Genomic DNA, 12,281 nt, shown 5'->3' on the forward strand with positions numbered 1-12,281 from the left:
AGCCACTACTGTCCTATACCATTTTGGACAAATGGCTGTCCAATCTTCTTGAAAATCTGCAGTGATGGAGCACCCACAACTTGTGAATACAAGCTGTTCTATTGATTAATAGTTCTCACTGTCAGGAAATTTCCCCTTCATTCTATTCTGCATCTCTATTTGATAAGCTTTCATCAGTTATTTCTTGTCCTGTTCTCAGGTGCTTTGGATAATAAGTTGACTCTTTTTTCTTCTAGGACAGCCCCTCAAGTACTGGAAGACTGCTATCATATCAGCCCTAGTTTTTTCTGTTAGACTGACCATGCCTAGTTCCCTCAACCATTCATTGTATGGTTGAGCCTCCAGATTCGTTATTATCTTTGGGGCTCATTCAATTAGCTTTGCAATCCTAGGGGAAACGTGGTTTCTTCAAACTTAAAGGTTTTCTCACAAAACATAATTAAAAACAACTCTAATAGGAGCACAAAGTAGGGACACTGAAAGGAAAGAGGTGATGCAATCAAGGGTCTGTTTAATCATTATTTACCAGAAAGACACAACAAAGTGATGGGAGGAAGAAATTTCCTGTAAGCACTCTAAAAGCAAATTATTGATAGGTAGTTGCTACCAATGCCTTAGAATTAAGCAAGCAAGGGATATAAGAACTGTCCCAAAGAGTGAGACTAAGAATTTGTCTTGTCTATGCAAAACAATATTTGCAATGCTGTTCTTCCCCCTTCTTTTCATCCTCTTTAGATACAGAAGACTTCCACTGTCATCTTTCCATTATCATTTTCTCTTATTAGCTTTGGTACCACGCTGGCAATTCTCAGCATAACTGGATGGCACACTTCCAGGCTTGAGCTAAAGTTCCTAACTAAACTTCTACAATTTGGCTTTGAAAAACTATTCCTTCCTTAAATTTATTTTATTAGGTTTTATTATGGCCGTCAGTAGGCTCTGGGCAGCTTACAAAATCCAAATACAAAGTTAGAACAGTTACAAACATAAAGATGCCTAACGCTAAAGCCGCCTAAGCTTGGACTAAAAATAACAACCATAAAAAAAATGTCAGGGGCCTCCCAAATATACTAAGCTCCAGCCTGGGAGCAAAGCTAGAATGGAGCCTCTGGGCACTATTCAAATCTCTGGGGGATGCTGCCCCAAAGGACCTGGGCAACCAATGGAGAAGGCATGCTTCCTCAGTCACTCAAGGCGACATTTAATTTTATGACTTTTTATTAATCTCCCCAACTAAGAAATTATTATTAGTCAAATGTGATGTCAGACTATTCTTTTAGCAACCATCCAATGTCTGCATTGAATAAAATAGCATTGTGGCCACGGTTTCCAATTGGCTTATTAATGCTAACATCTTAGAGAAAATCCTGGCCTCTGTTTATTTAATCTGTCATCATGCATGTTTGTTGCAATTAAAATAATATTTTGTATGTTTTTTCCAAATAGTGCATGATTTTATAACATCAGTAGCCGATAACCCGGCATTGCCCGGGTATTTATTTATCCCAATCCTGTATCAGATAGATAGATAGATAGATAGATAGATAGATAGATAGATAGATAGATAGATAGATAGATTTGTTTTCTGAGTTTTTCGCGGGTATTTGTATGTGGATCTTTGGTTATTTGGGTTTTCTCCCGCATAAAATTGGAAGTATCTAGGTGACGTTTCAATGAAGTCTCATTCATCATCTTCAGGCTTGTGTCTTCGGCTTTGTGCTTCTCGGAGTAATGTGAGCTTGCAGCTGCTTCTTCCTTTTAACTGCTAGTGGGGGTGTGACTTGATTGGGTGGGGGCTTGGCTGTGTTCTGATTGGGTGGGGGGGTGTTCTCATTGGTTGGAGGTTTGGCTGTGTTCTGATTGGCTGGGGGATGGCTGTGTTCCCCAATCAGAACACAGCCACCCCCCAACCAATGAGAACGCACCCCCACCCAATTAGAACACAGCCAATCCACCACCCAATTAAGTCACACTCCCATCAACCTCGGAAGGATAGGAGGCTGAGTCAACCTTGAGCCTGGTGGGATTTGAACTGCCAAACTGCAGGCATCCGGTAGTCAGAAGTAGCCTATGGTGCTGCATTCTAACCACTAGGCCACCTTGGCTCTTAACAAATAGAGAAAAAGATTAGATAGATAGATAGATAGATAGATAGATAGATAGATAGATAGATAGATAGATAGATAGATAGATAGATAGATAGAAGGATAGATAGAAAGGGTAGATAGAAAGGTTAGATAGAAAGGATAGATAGAGGAGGTGGTGGAGGAGGAGGAGGAGGAAGAGGAGGATCTGAATTTTGGTTACATGATCATGGGGATGCTGTAAAGATTGTAACTATGAAAAACAAGCTGTAAGTCACATTTTTCAGTGTTGTTGTAACTTTGAACAATCAGTAAATGAACTGTTGTAGGTTGAGAAGAACCAATCCTGAAGAACCATTGAATGTTAGACAGCCACCCAACAGGGAACTTGCAACCAGCCTTCAGTGCAGATCTTGATTCCTAAGGCCACGTAGAAAGTATTGGCCTTCCAGTAACAAGAAGAAAAATAGACCATTCTTGTCCTTCAGGACATTGTAATCTCTAGGAGCAGCACAATGTGTGGTTGCTTTGGAGTGGTTTCTTTGAAAAAAAAGGAAGCTTACCAAAATCACTGCTGACAGATCTGCTCAATCTATTTTCATCCAAGATTTGACAGAGTGGGCCAATTTTAAATGTAATTTTAACATCCAAATGAAAGGGTTCTTATAGGAGGCATGTCTAAGAAATGGAAATAATTTATCTGCTTTTACAACAAGCATTAAGGGGAAGAAGCTTGGGTCCTCAGACCATCAATGCTATCTTTATCACAAGCAGGGGGCAAGGCTGAATGATAAGAAAGATAAGAATACAGAAGGTTGAAAAAGAAGCTGCTGGCAGAACTAACATGAACACGAAACATCTGACTCTCTGGATAGGTTTGCTCAAGTCACGCTTTGTCCAACTGGAAAATACACTGGCAAAGTGGCATCTGACCCTGGCAACCACTGCAGATGGACCTTCTGCAGCCATTCTGAATTAGTCCATGGGCAAAAATATTCAAAGAATGCAGTGTTTCATTCCCAATTCTGGGTTGCCACGGCAGTGCCTACGGTAGCCAATACATTTCAAAACCTTGCCAATAAGTCTTAAAAGATTCTCTGTTGCTAAGTCTTTTTTTTTTCTAGAAAGTAAAATGAGATGAAAGGTTAGAGCATCTACAAGTAGATATAATTTTTTTAAAATTCAAGATTGTTGATCAACATATTTTTCTTTAGGTCATATCTCCAGGTCTTCTGAAATGTTTCACCATCGCATCAAAAAAAGATGATGTCCACTCTGGAAATTTAAAACACTCTCACCTATTAGAGACTTCTGAAGTAGAGGATGCAATAAATCAAGCCTATTTTTAAAATGCAGGTAGTCTTCATTTAATGCCTGCTTTGAAGTTACAACAGCGCAGAATAAGAGATATCTGACCAGTCCTTGTAGTCTTCCACGACCTACAGCTGCTCAGTCACTCGCAGAGCATCTCTGACGTGGTTACTCATGGATTCCGTTCTGCCTTATTTCTGCTTTTCCTTGCTGAATTAGTTTTGATTGCTTTCTTAGAAGCATGCTTTCGAAGTTCTTGTTCCTGAGCCCTTTTTCCGTGTGTCTTTCTTGCATGAAAGACTGAATCAAAACTGGACGTGCTCAGTAGGAGAAGGTGGGACTAAGAATTTGATTGATTCAGCCTTTCAAGCAAGGAAGCAGAATCAACCCCACACTTTCGATTCTCCATCCAGCATAATGGAGAATCCCCAGTTCACAATTATGACATCACTGCATCCCATGATGACGTACCTGCCATTTGCAACCTTCACAGTTAGCTCCCAACAAGCAAGGTCAAAGGGGAAGACTACAAGTGGCAATTATATGTGATTGTGGGATAGTGTGATCACAAGGGATTTGTCTAACAATGATACTTGGAGCTGCCACAACTGCTGTCATAAGTTGGTATGGTCGCAAGATGTTGCATATTATAGCTACGTTGCACAGCCATGGAGTTCCTGATTCCAATTATCATCGGTAAGTGAGGATTGCTTGTAACCAGCAACACCAACCAAATAATTTTGCATAATGGTGCTTCCATTTTTGAAGGCCAGACAAGAATTACCCAGATTTATATTTATATTTATATTGGAGCTTTCGTATTTTACCTTCTTCTGAAGGAAACATGCAGACTTTTCCCAGAATAGTTATAAAGAAATCAGTAGACTTTCTTTTCATTTTTAATTAACCATGATTTCTAATCCATTTAATTCCAAGTTAATTTTATGATTTAACAAGCCAGGATTTTCTGAGCCCATTTTAAGAGGATTATGTCGGCCTGCTCACTTCCAGACAGATATTTGTGGGTCTTATTGTTCTAAGAACGCCTTTAAAATCTTGCTCGTCATCTTAATTAATTAAAATTTTAATTTTTTTAAAAATGATACAGAGCCTTATAAGTACCATCAAGTGCTAGAGTATTTTGTTAAGGCTAAATAAAAGAATGTTAGGCTTGGACAAAACAGCAAGGCATTATCTGATGCCACCACAAACAAAACTTTTCTGAACATCTTAAAGAAGGCCGAGACAAGAGCTTAATCTTAACACGATCGCATATAAAGGTAGTCCTCAATTTACAACCATTCGTTTAATGACTGTTTGACGTTAGGACGATGCTGAAGAAAGTGACTTGCAATCGGTCCTTTGCACTTACGACTGTTGAATTGTCCCCACAACCAAGTCACTGTGATTCGAGTGCTTGGCATTTGGCATGTATCTACAAATGGTCATAGGCTTCAGATAATGGCCCATCTGCAATCTTTCCAGAAAGTTCCCAACAAGCTGAGTCAATGGGGTAAGCCAGATTCATTTAATGATTATGGCAAAAAGGCTGTAAAATTAGAAACAACTTATTTAGTGACCACCTCGCTTAGCAGTGGAAATTCTGGTACCATAACTGAGCCAAAATTGTAGTCATAAGTCAAAGACTACCTGTATGTAGAAAATAGACTGGCAAAGTCAAGGGGAGGAATCAAACAAGGGATAAATTTAGAGTCTCTACATAGCCACAAGGGGACAAAGACCAACCTCTCTTTAATGCATTTTACCCAGATACAAACCATTAGTCTGAAAAGATTCCTATTCATACGCTTGACCAATAAATCAGTAATTTTGAACTTTTTTTTTTCAGTAAACATTTTTATTATTCTCATTATAGACCTTACAAGTTTTTAATGAACATTCATAACTGGATGGACATTATACAACTTCTTGCATGATCCTGCTCATCTTTTGAATTTTGGTCTTTGTAGACATGTCAATGTACTTGTCTCCAATGCTGACAATCATTCCACCCACAACTGATGGATCAGACTTAATTTCCAATTTTAGAGTTTCTCCTTTGGCTAGAAAACCATTCAAAGCTGTTTTCAATTCAGTAAGATTGGCCCCCTCCAAGGTCTGAGCAGTAGTTACAGAGCACAATATCTCTCCATGATATGCACTCATCATTTTACCAAATGCAGAAATTACACCCGGAGTGTAAGGCAACCGACTGTTTTCAGCAAGCGTTTTGACAAAATTGATGATAGTGAGCTTCTCTTTAAGTAAAAGATCATTCACAACCTGTTGTTTTACTTTGGCCTTTACATAAGGATTCATGACAATGCCGGATAATGTAGGCTCCTTCATTACTGCCAACATACGAGTCAGTTCTTTTTCTACTTGATCCAATTTCTTCTGCTTAGAAGCAGCAGAGTAGTGTGCAGTGGCATATCAGCCTTCTAACCCACAGATTTGAATTGGGGGCTGTACTAGCTTGGATGCTGGCCTAATAACAGAGGTACTGAAGTGCCGCGTCTTCAAACCCAACCCTGCCACCAAAGCCGCCATCTTCTCCTCTGTAATTTTGAACTTTTGTCTTTGCACCAGACATTGTATTTCTAAAGCAAATTTATCTCGTTTATCTTCAAAAAAGGATGAATCTAAGAGTAGAAAAGAACTTTGATTTTGCTACCGACTCTCTCTCTCTCTCTCTGTTTGGCTGTATGTTTGAACATTTCACAATTCAGATAGCAGTTTGGAAAGCACAAACCTACCGTATCTAAAGCTGAAAACAAGGACATGAAAAAAAAACAAACCAGCTAACCTATAGCTAATGTTTATCTTTGTTTCCTTTTCATGAGCTGTTTGGCAAAGGGAATGAGCTTTGACAGAAATAGGGCAGATCTATTTATAGTACAGGTAGTCCTCAACTTACAACAGTTCATTTAATGGCCGTTCAAAGTTATAACGGCACTGAAAATGTGACTTACAACTGTCTTTCAAACTTTGCAGCATCTCCATGATTATGTGATTAAAAAAAAAATTCAGAGGCTTGGCAACTGGTTCATATTTATGATGGTTGCTCTATCCCACAGTCATGTGATCAATTTTTGCGACCCTCGGATGAGCAAAGTCAACGGGGAAGCCAGGTTTACTTAACAATCATGTTCCTAACTTATCAATTGCAGTGATTCACTTAACAACCGCGGCAAGAAAGGTCGTAAAATAGGGCAAACACTCAATTAACAAATGTCTCACTTAACCACAGAAATTTGGGGCTCAATTGTGGTTGTAAGTCGAGGGCTACGTGTCTATTTTAGTCTAACAACCTACACACTTCCCAGGCAGCAAGCAGATAACAAGCAGTCTTCTCTAAGCTGGTGACCTCCACATAAGTTGATCTATCGCCGGCACGCTGCTCCACCGCCATGAGTAGTAAGTCAAATAGTTGGCAATTCTAGGACTTGTATCCAACACATCTGGAGACAACCCGTTTGGGAAAGGCGCTCTTTCAAACAAACACTCAAGTAACATCTGTAAAGCCTGCCAACATTTTGGATCTTGGGCATTCGGTGAGGCTTTGCTAATCTCGTTGATTAAAAAGCTCAACTGTTCCATGGGAAGTGAAGTGCTCCAGCTCTCTGGTTTCCAACATTCGCCTGATACACCCTCAGCAGATTCCTTGGTAAATGTTAACAGCTGGTGAGGTGTTGAAAGGATGCATTTTTTTGTAAAATATATACTGGAGTGGTTCTCTTATAGTTTTAAGTTATGGCGTTTAAAAACACAACTCAGCAGCTTCGCAGACCGATTTTTTTTTTTTTAATACAGGAGAAGTTATACATTCAATTCAGTAGCAATAAGGAGAATAAGAAACGAGGGACAACACCGGGGCAGCATACAGGTAAGTCCTTGACTTACAAAGTACGACCCTAACCGACCCAAAATTTTCTGTGGCTAACTGAATTTTGCCCCATTTTATGGCTTTTCCTGCCACGGTTGTTAAATAAATCGCTGCAGTTATTAAGTTAGCAACACAGTTGTTAAATGAACGTGGCTTCCCCACTTTGCTTGTAAGAAGATGGCAAAAGGTGATCACATGGCCCTGGTACACTGCAACACTCATAAATATGAGTCAGTTGCCAAGCATCCAAAATTTTGATCATGCAACCATGGGGATGCTGCAACAGTTGTAAATGTTGAAAAAAGGGTCATAAATCACTTTTTTTTAGTGACATTGTAACGTTGGTCACTAAAAACGAACTGTCATAAATTGAGGAATACCTATACTCATATCCAATCTGGGAGGGCTGGCGGGGGAGGAAAATTAGCCTAGAATTGGAATTAGCTGTTAAGGAAAAAAAGTTCTTTACTTTATTCATGATAGTTCTAACTTCAAGAGGGCTCACAATGGAAACACAACTTAAAACCAAGGAAAAGCAAATATATAAGAGACCCATAATTGAAAGTCCAGGGAAAATCCAACATACAAGTAATTTAGGACAGCTCAAAAGGCAACAGAAAATGGAACCCCCTCTTTTTTATGCTAGTCTTTCCAAGTTCAAAGACCCAGACCAACAACATCTGGGGAAAAAGTTACAGAATTTGGTAGCACTACATATCCAAAGAGTTCTCTCTGCAGTAGCTATCTACCAATCCTTACTCTTGACCTCTAGTGATAAAATGGATTATTATGCAATAAAATAACTTGTTGCATGTTTGCAAATCATTCCCAAGGGGGGAAAAAGTGGATTAGTAGTTTCTGTAAGGATGTATCTTTTGCATTTTAAAAACCCTATATTTTATATCAAGGAGGGGAAGGGGAGGAAGACAAGGACAGGAAGGAAGGAGAGGAGGAAGAAGGAGAAAAAAGGAGGGAGGAGGAGAAGACAAGAGACTTCCAAAAATGCCAAGGGTCTTGGCAGTCACCAAGAGTGAAGTGTGACTTGAAAGCACAGGAACCTGAGAAGTATGTATTTATTTCAATCTCTCTTCTGAAACAATAAATGCACTTTCTTAAATGGAAATCTTGAATGAATGGCATTTTTGGCCTAAAATCAGGAGCTCTCTTTAGTGTCTCTACTTAGGCATTTCCCCATGATACAAGCTTCTAAAAAGAGAATACTATTTAGAACAGTATATAGAACACAGGATACCATTAATTGGATTTTGCTGCTCTGCTTACCAAGCTTCTTGGCAGTATAAAAAGGAGATAAAATAGAAATAAATACAAACACATAAAATACGTTGCAGCTTCTCCAACATCACAATAAGAGATAAGTACAGAAAGTTGCTGTACAGTTTTATTATATTTTGGAGAATTGATAAAGCCAAAACCAAAGTAAGCCATTTTCGAAAACTGCATATTTATCTGATAAAGGCAAAAGTTAAAAGTGCATTTTTTTTCAGATTGAAATGAACAAATTTGCAGAATTCTAATTGCAATCCTTCTTCTCAAAGTCCTTATCTGCGAATGCTTGTCTAATATGAAATCATGATGACTAACAGCCTGTTTTTTTTTAAAAAAAAAGGTTCATATGAAACATAGATCTTTCTATGACAACAGCCCACAAAACTGCATTAGACTTGGCAATAACATGTCATCATATGACCTAAGGCTGGTCAGTTAGGGAAGAGACAATAAAGGAAAAGGAATGTTCTTTGCTTGTTTCTCAGAGCATATTTTTTTATTGTTGATACAGCTTTCTTTAAATAAAATGGAAAAAAATGGGAAAGCTGTTAAAAGTGCATTAAGTAGACAGCACTCTCCTTAAACAATAAAAAGGGCACTTCATACAGAGTATGAGTATAAAGGAAAATTGATATAATCAAGAACTGAGTCCTAATTTTTGTTACAATTGCCACCTTTTTGATAGTACTTTTAGAACCTTCCAAATACTCAATTTAACATCGCAAACATAAGGAATGTTTGGCAAATGTTCCACAACTTAAAAATGATGCAAAGAGACAGGGCGTTGGTGCTTACCTGATACGCCCGTTCTCTTTGAGCTGCGAAGAGTATCCAGTAGTGGGAGGTGCTTCAGTCTCTGCATTCATAGGCTGAGCTTGAATTGAGGAACGCTCCTCCTCCTCCACGTGACTCCTCCACAGCGTTCCCCAGTTTTGCGAAGACGAGAGGAAAAAAGGTGCTCTCATCCCTACTACCTAAAAAAGGTTCCTTGGCCGAAAACAAGGTCCCACCAGACGGGAAAAAAAAGGGGGTGGGGCTGGATGCTCTTCGCAGCTCAAAGAGAATGGGTGTATCAGGTAAGCACCAATGCCCTTTCTCCTATGAGCTGCTCAGAGCATCCAGTAGTGGGACATACCAAAGCTTGGCCTGTCCTACGGGAGGGACTCCGTCTGGTTCGGAATCTCCTCAGGGTTCCTAAGAACCCATTGCAGAACCCGTCTGCCAAATGAGGCCTGTGCAGATGCAAACATATCAATTTTATAGTGCCTGATGAAAGGAGATGGGGAAGCCCAAGTCGCTGCCCGGCAGGTTTCGATTATTGGTGCCTGGGTAGCCCAAGCTGCCGAAGTTGCCGCACTCCTAGTGGAATGCGCAGTTATGCCTCTGGGCACCTGCAGGGCCTGGGACTGATAAGATTTAGCTATAGCCACCCTGATCCAGCGGCCTATAGTGGACGGTGACACCCTGTGACCTTGTGTTTTGGGCTGAAAGGAAAGAAATAAGGCCTCCGATTTTCTGAAGGACTCAGTGCGCTTGATATAGATTCGCAAGGCATGCCTTACATCCAGTTTGTGCCATTGCCTTTCCCTTTCCTGCGGTCTGGGACAAAAATTCGGAAGGATGAGCTCTTGGGCTCTATGGAAGGCTGAATTGACCTTGGGCAAAAAGGTGGGATTGGGACGGAGAATCACCCGATCAGCATGGAAGACACAGAGGTCTTGTCTGACAGACAAGGCTGCTATTTCCAATATGCACCGAGCGGATGTAATGGCTACAAAGAAAACCACCTTATATGTCAAAAATTGGAGGCTTGCCTCCCTCAAAGGTTCGAAAGGTTCTTTGGTGAGAGAGAGAAGGACTTTGTTAAGGTCCCAGGTGGGGTAATGGTGCACTGCTGGGAGTCGCAAGTTGGTGGCCCCTCTAAGAAAAGCCCGTATACGTGTGTGATGAGAGAGGGAATTGAAACCCTCACAAGAAAGAACTGATGTCAATGCAGCTACCTGTCGCTTTAGTGCATTAGGAGACAGCCCCTTGTCCAGTCCCTCCAGAAGGAATTCTAAAATCTGAGTGATAGAAGGGGAAATGGGGTTAATTTGAAACGTGCTATACCATCTACAGAAAATGGCCCATGTGGCATTGTAAATTCAAATGGTTGAGGGCCGCCTGGCAGCTAGAATGGTGTCAATGACCTTGTTGGAGAGCATTTCACTCCTCAACCTGCTCCGCTCAACCTCCAGACGGTTAGTTGAAACCATTGAGGGTCCGGGTGTAGGAGGGGCCCCTGGGATAGAGAGATCCTGTCTGGTGGAATCCTCCAGGGAGGGGCCACTGAGAGAGTACGGAGGTCCGCAAACCGTGGCCGCCTGGGCCAGTGAGATGCCACTAGTAGCAATTCCGCTTTCTCGTGGAGCAACTTCTGAATAACCCTGGGCAACAGTGCTAGAGGGGGAAATGCGTACAGGAGCCCCGTGGGCCATGGGCAGTGGAGCGCGTTGTGATTCTCCACCCCTTGGGATGGGTACCTTGAGAAGAATCTCGGGAGCTGGGCATTGAGGGGAGGGGCAAATAGGTCCACCACCGGTTGACCGAATATCCTTGCTGCTTCTTTGAACAGGGATGGGTGGAGGCGCCACTCTGATTGGTCTATGGTGGTCTTGCTTAAGCAGTCTGCTTGAGTATTTGATAGGCCCGAGATGTGCAGAAGATTGTTATAGACAGAAGATTGTTCTCCGCCCAGCGACACAGGCGCTCGGCTTCCCTCATTAATTGTATTGATTGTGTGCCCCTGTTTGTTGATGTGGGCTTTGGCTGTCATGTTGTCTGTTAAAATGAGAGTGTGCTACCCACGTACCTGGGGGAGGAAGCTGCGCAGGGCCAGGTGCATGGCGCGAAGCTCCAGCCAGTTGATGCTGCATGCCTGTTCTATTGCAGACCATCTGCCCTGGGATGTGAGTGACTGGACATGAGCGCCCCATCCATATAGACTGGCATCTGTGGTGATAGTCAGCCTTTGAGGCTCCTTGAAGAAGCAGCCTTTGTTGATGGCCGGTTTGGCCCACCAGAGAAGGGACGTGAGGACCTTGAGAGGTACCCTGACCGTGAGTTTGGAATTGCTTCTGCCGGATCTCTGGTACGGGAGCAGGAACCACTGGAGGGATCTGGTGTGAAGACGGGCCCAGGGAACAATAGAAATGCATGATATCATTTTCCCCAATAATTTTGACAAATCCAGTAAGGGTACCCTCCTATGGCGCCTGATCTCCCTAACCAATTTTTGAATACTAAGTAGTCTATCTGAAGACAGGTAGACCTTGCCTTCCATCGTATCAATGACTGCCCCTAAATTAGTTATTCGAGTAGATGGGGATAATTGGCTCTTCTTCCAATTTATGAGAAACCCATTGGAGAGATGTTAACGTGGTCTGGGTGTCCCTTGCTGCTTGATGGGTAGAGCGGGACAGGATTAAAATGTCGTCCAGGTAATATTGGAGACGAATGGGAATGTTCCTGAGGTGGGCAGCTAATGCTGCGAGGACCTTGGTAAAGGTCCTGGGGGCGGAGGCCAGTCCAAAGGGAAGGGCCATGTATTCAAAGTGCTGATTATTGTAGCAGAACCTTAAGAATTTGTAATGGGAAGGCCGAATGGCAATATGTAAATATGCTTCCATCAAGTCTATGGACGTGAGCACATCCCCTTGTCTGATGCCCAGCAG

At 41.6% G+C, this 12,281-nt stretch overlaps 1 protein-coding gene and 1 pseudogene across 30 annotated transcripts in view; both read right to left on the reverse strand.

Moving 5' to 3' along the window:
* MICAL3 (microtubule associated monooxygenase, calponin and LIM domain containing 3) overlaps positions 1-12,281 on the reverse strand; it is a 209,342-nt gene that overhangs the window by 154,078 nt on the left and 42,983 nt on the right. The gene's annotated exons all lie outside the window — the stretch shown is intronic.
* Positions 5,232-5,972, reverse strand: LOC113454672 (ATP synthase peripheral stalk subunit OSCP, mitochondrial pseudogene; annotated as a pseudogene).

This window comes from Pseudonaja textilis, chromosome 5, assembly GCF_049901715.1.
Source record: "Pseudonaja textilis isolate UNSWEBS1 chromosome 5, rPseTex1.2, whole genome shotgun sequence".
NCBI classification, from domain to species: Eukaryota; Metazoa; Chordata; class Lepidosauria; order Squamata; family Elapidae; genus Pseudonaja; species Pseudonaja textilis.